Raw genomic sequence first — 6,688 nt, 5'->3', positions numbered from 1 at the left:
TGAGGCGGAAGGATCGCCGGAGCCCAGCAGGTCGAGGCTGCGGTGGCCGGGAGGGGCCACTGCACTCCAGTCTGGGCAACAGAGTGAGACTCCAACTCAAAAAAAAAAAAAAATGCAAATCACATATCTTATAAAGTACTTATATACAAAATATGTGAAGAATTATCAAAACTCAATAATTAAGATAATTAAACAAACCAATTTTTTAAATGGTCAAAAGATTTGAACAGACATTTCAACAAGAAAGGCTGTGTGGTTTGCAAATAGCATTTGAAGAGACATTCAACTTTTTTCATCATTAGGAAATACAAATTAAAAATACAATGAGATACCATCACACAATTTTCTTTTGAATGTCTAAGATGAAAAGTACTGGCCACAACATTGACAAGATAGAAGAGGAATTGAAATTCTCACACACTGCTCATGGGGTTGTAAAATGGTAAAACCACTTTGGAAAACAGTTTGGCATTTTGTTAAACTATTAAACATATATTTATTATATGACCCAGCAATCCACTCACAGGTATTTATCCAAGAGAAATGGGAGCATTTCTCCATACAAAAACTTGTACATAAATGTTTATAGTAGCTTAATTTGTTGTAGTAAAAGCTGGAAACTATTCATCAGTAAGTTAATGTGTAAACAAATTGTGGTAAATCTATGCAATGGATTAATACTAACCAACAGAAAGAAATAAACTACTGGAACATATAATATTATAAACAAATCTTAAAAATAGTTATGATAAGCAAAATATAAACCAGAAAATAATAGACATATTATTATTTAATTAATAGAAAATTATAGAAAATCAAACTACAGTCATGACTTTGTATCTGCAAAGGATTAGCTCCAGGATCCCCCATGAATACCAAAATCCATGAATGCTCAAGTCCCTTATATAAATGGCAAATTATTTACATATAAGCTATGCATGGCCTTCCTTTAGGAGTCTCCACTGTCTGTTGTTTCCATCTTTATGTCCATGTGTAACTCATTCTATGAAGACAGTATTAACCTGCTACCAAAACCATACAAAGATATCACAAGAACAAAAACTAAGCCGGGCTTGGTGACTCAGCCTGTAATCCCGCACCTTTGGGAAGCTGAGGTGAGTGGATTACCTGAGCCCGCGGGTTTGAGACCCACCTGGGCAGCGAGACCTCATCTCTACAATAAATCAAAAAATCAGCCGGGCGTGGTAGCGCATGACTGTAATTCCGGCTACTTGGAAGGCTGAGGCGGAAAGATCGCCAGAGTCCAGCAGGTCGAGGCTGCGGTGGCCGGGAGTGGCCACTGCACTCCAGTCTGGGCAACAGAGTGAGACTCCAACTCAAAAACAAAAAAACAAAAAAAACAAAGATATCACAAGAACAAAAACTACAGACCGGTATATTTTATAAATATAGATGCAAAAATCCTCAAGAACATACTAGTAAACTAAATCTAGTAACATATAAAAGGAATTATGCAACATGATCTAGTGAGATTTATAATCAATATTCCAGATTGTTTCAGCATCTGAAAAATAATTAATGTAATATTCCTTATTAGTAGAATTTTTAAAATCCCAGTCATCTCAATAAATGAAGAAAATATTTTTGACAAATATTTATATAATACAAGCATTCAAAACACTAGAAATAGAAAGAAATTTATTTACCCTGATAAGTGTCAGCTATGAAAAACCCAGAACTAATATCAGAATTAACACCAAAGCCTGAATTCTTTCCCCCCAAAAGAAGACAAGAAAAGAACATCCACTTTTACCACATCTGTTCAACATTGCATCCAAATTGGAAAGGAAGAAGCAAAACTATTTTAATATGTCTGTATCTATGTAATACATATTACTACATATAGAAAATTCTTAAAAACTCACCAAAAACTATTATAATTAATAAACAATATCAGAAATGTTTCAGTAATATTGTGTAATATCAATACAAATGGCAATTATATTTCTATACAATAACAATGAATAATTTCAAAATAAAATTTAAAATATTTTATCTACCACAGCATCATTAGGATAAAATAACTAGGAATAAATTTAGCAAGGAAATGTAGTACTTTTCCACTGAACACTATGAACATTTCAGAATTAAAAAAAAAAAAAAAAACCTAATGAGAATGGAGAGATACCCCATATTCACGGATTTAATATTGTCAAGATCTATAGATTCAACACAATTTTTATTAAAATACCAACTAGTTTTTGTTTTGTTTTTTGGTAGAATTTGACATGGTGATCTTAAAATTCACACAAAAATTCAAGGTACTTAAACTAATCTTCAGGGAAAAAAAAGAACAAAATTGGAAGACTCAAATTTCCAGATTTCAAAATTTACTACAAACCTTTAGTAATTAAGACAATGTGGTACTTGTATAAGCATTTGTGGTAGGTGAAATAGTGATTGACCTCTTCAAAGATATCCATGTTTTAATCCCCAAAACCTGGAAATATTTACTTTAAATGGCAAAAGAAAATATGTAAGTGTGATTAAGTTAAGAATCTTGAGACTGAGAGATTATTTTAGATTATTCAGATATGCCAAATGTAATCACAAAGATCCTTATTTGTAAATAATTGAGAAAGTGAGAGTCATAAAAGTTGTGTCAATGAAACCAAAGGCCAGAGTAATGCAATTACTGACTTGGAAAATGGAAGAGAGTCACGTGTCAAGAAATGCATGCAGTCTTTAGAAGGCAAGACTCTCCTAGATTATCCGGAAAGAACAAGCAAATTAGTTGTAACCCAACAAGACCACTTCAAACTTATAAACTCTAAAACTGCAAAATAATACATTTGTGTTGTTGTTACTTTTTAATTTTCTTTTAATTTATTTATTTTAAAGATGTGGGTTACAATTCAGGATTAGGTAGATAAGTGATCATCTTACAATTAAACTTTGGATCTTCCTTTGGTCCTTACTTTGCCTGGTTTGAGATCATGCATACTTATTGATGTTATGTGCCCCTCTCCCCTCCCCAGGCAATTACCCACTACTGTAACCCAAGAATACTGCATCCAGCAAAGTTATCTTTCAAATATAAAAAAAGCTAAAGACTTTCCTAGACAAACAAGAGCTGAGAGAATTTGCCACTAACAGTACTATCTTTCAGGAAATCTGAAATAAAATACAAATTCTAAAAAACCCCACAAACTTGCAAAAATAAAACATTTGAAGGTATGAAATCCACTGGTAAAATTTAGTATGCAGGCAAACTCTAAATGCTCCAATACTGTAATTGTGGCATGCAATCCACCCATAACTCTAATATGAAGCCTAAAAGACAAATCTGTTAAAAACAGCATTACCTACAACAACCTGCTAAGAAATCAGCAATATAAGACAATGTAAATTGAAAAAACATAAAGTCAAAATGTGGGGATAAAGAAAGGAGTTAAAGTATATGTTTAATGTTTTCTTTTTTTTCATTTCTTTGTGATCTAATAAAAGTTATCATTTTTTAAGATAACTTGTTATATATGTAAGATTTTTTTTTTTTTTTTTTTTTTTGAGTTGGAGTCTCACTCTGTCGCCCAGACTGGAGTGCATGGCCGCTCCCGGCCACCGAAGCCTCGACCTGCTGGGCTCCGGCGATCCTTCCGCCTCAGCCTTCCACGTGGCTGGAACTACAGGTGTGCGCTACCACGCCCGGCTGATTTTTTGATTTATTGTAGAGATGAGGTCTCGCCTGCCCAGGCAGGTCTCGAACCCGCGGGCTCAGGCAATCACTCACCTCAGTCTCCCAAAGGCACGGGATTACAGGCTGAGCCACCGAGCCCGGCTTATATGTAAGATTTTTTTGTAAACCATATTATAATCACAATGCAAATACCTACAATAGATTCACTAAAAATGAAAAGCAGTGAACTAAAACATACTACCAGAGAAAATTGCTTAACCACAAAGAAAGACAGTAAGAAAGACAGAAAGAAGAAAAGTCACAAAACAACCAGAAAACAACAACAAAATAGCAACATAAGTTATTATTTATCAATAATAATCCTGGATGTAAATGGCCTCAATTTTCCAATTAAAGGGCATAGAATAGCTGAATGGATAAAAAAACAAGTACTAATTATATGCTGACTACCATAAACTCCCTTCACCTATAAATACACATATATATACTAAAAGTGAAGGGGTAAGAAGAGATTCTCCTTGAAACTGGAAATCACAAAAGAGCAACAGTAGTTATATTTACTAACAGGTAAAACATACTACAAATTAAAGACTGTAACAAAAGACAAAGTCACTATATAATGATACAGAGGTAAATTTTAGCAAGAGGATATAGCATAAAATCAAAATGTGGGGATACCGAAAGGAGTTAAATTATAGAAGCTTTTAACAGTATTAAATACTTATGCACCCAACAATAGAACTCTCAAGTATATAAAGCAATCATTAATCAATCTAAAGAAAATAATAAGTGCAATACAATAATAGTAGGCAACTTTAACACCCACTCTCATTCAGAGATCATCCAGACAAAAAATAAACAAAGAAACAGTGAAATTAAACTACACACTAGATCTAATAGACTTAACTCGCATTTACAGAACATTTCATCCAATTGCTGCAGAATACACATTCTTTTATTAGTACATGAAATAATCTCCAGAATAGATTATGTCTGAGGCCACAAAACAAGTCTCAAACACTTTTAAACATATATATTATCTTTTCTGACCACAATGGAATAAAACTAGGAAGCAATAGCAAGAGGGAGCTCAGAAAATATACAAACACATAGAAATTAAACAACGTGCTCCTAAACAACCAATGGGTCAATAAAAGATTAAGAGAAAAATTTTTTTTAATTTTGAAACAAATGAAAATGGAAATACAACATATCAAACTCTATGGAATACAGCCAAAGCAGTCAGTTAAAAGAGAAATGCTTATAGCAATAATCACCTTTAAAAATTTACATTTAAAAATTGGAAAACCTCCAATAAACAACCTAGAAATGTACCTCAGGGAATTAGAAAAGCTAGAACAAAATTAGTAGAGGAAAAGTAATAACAAAGATCTGAGCAAAAAAAAAAAAAAAAATGAAACTGAGACTAAGGAAAAAACATGCAGAATACCAATGACTGAAAAATTGCTTTCCAAAAGATCAACAAAATTTTTTCAAACCTATGGACAGACTGACTAAAAAAAAGGAAAATGCTCAGATAAATAAAAGCAGAAAAAGAAAGGAGACATAACAACTGAAACTACAGAAATACAAAGAATAATTCAAGGCCATTATGAATAACTTATATGGCAACAAATTTAAAAACCTAGATTAAATAAATTTCTGAATCCATAAAATTTACCAAGACTAAACCATGAAAGAAGAGACAATCTCAGCAAACCAACAAGTAATTAGATAGATGCTATAATAAAAAAAGTCTTCTATCAAAGATAAGATGACTTCAGTAGTGAATTCTACCAAACATTTAAAGAGCTAATAATAATTCTACTCAAATTACTCCAAAAAATCTTAAAGGGGAAAATACTCCCAAACTTATCAATGAGGCCAGATTTATCTTGATACCAAAACAAGATAAGGACATAACAAAAAAAGAAACTCATAAACAAGTATCATTGATGAACTTAGATGTATAAATCCTCAACAAAATATTAGCAGATTGAATTAAACCCAAAGCAATGTATAGATTCAATGCAATCCTTACCAAAATGCCAGTGACATTCTTCATAGAAATACAAACCTAAAATGTATATGGAACCACATAGACTCCAAATCGCCAAAAAAATCCTGATCAAAAAGAACAAAGAAGAGGTAGCATACTACATCACTTCAAAATGTTCTACAAAACTATAGTAACCAAATCAGCAATGATCGTGACAAAAAACAGACATATCAATCAATGGAACATAGAGAACCCAGAAATAAATCCATACACTTACAACCAGCTAACTTTTGACAAAGGTGCGAAGAACATACAATGAGGAATGACAGATTATTTGACAAATGATGCTGGGAAAATTGGATAACCATATGCAGAAGAATTAAATCAGACACTTGTCTCTCATCATATTCAAACATCAAATCAAAATGAATTAAAGACTTAAATCTAAGACCTAAAAATATAAAACACCTAGAAGAAAACACTGAGGAAAATACAAATCAAAATCATAACAAGATATCATCTCACTTCAGTTAAAATAGCTTTTATCAAAAAGACTAGAGATAACAAGTGTTGGAGAGGATGTGGAGAAAGAAGAACCCTCATACACTGTCAGAAGGAATGTAACTTACCATAGTCATTATAGAAAAGAGTATAAAGGTCCATTTTTTAAAAAAACAGACCAAATATACAAAGTGACCAAAATACATAAAAAGATAATGTAGCAGTTCCGCTACTGGGTATACTTCCAAAAGAAAGGAAATCAATGTATTGAAGAGACATCTGCACTACCATGTGTACTGCAGCACTACGCACAATAGCCAAATAGCCTAAGTGTCCATCAAGGGTTGGGTGAATAAAGAAAATGTGGCATATATGCACAATGGAATGTTACTCAGCCATGTAAAAAAAACAAAGTCATGTTATTTCTAGTAACATGAATGGAACTGAAGTTCACTATGTTAAGTGAAATAAATCAGGTACAGAAGGAGATGAATATCACATGTTCTTACTCATATGTGGTTCTTAACAAA

The sequence above is a fragment of the Carlito syrichta genome, unplaced genomic scaffold (genome assembly GCF_000164805.1).
Source record: "Carlito syrichta isolate Samal-C Ts95f unplaced genomic scaffold, Tarsius_syrichta-2.0.1 Scaffold303601, whole genome shotgun sequence".
Lineage (NCBI taxonomy): Eukaryota > Metazoa > Chordata > Mammalia > Primates > Tarsiidae > Carlito > Carlito syrichta.
Note: the sequence above shows the minus strand (reverse complement) of the source record.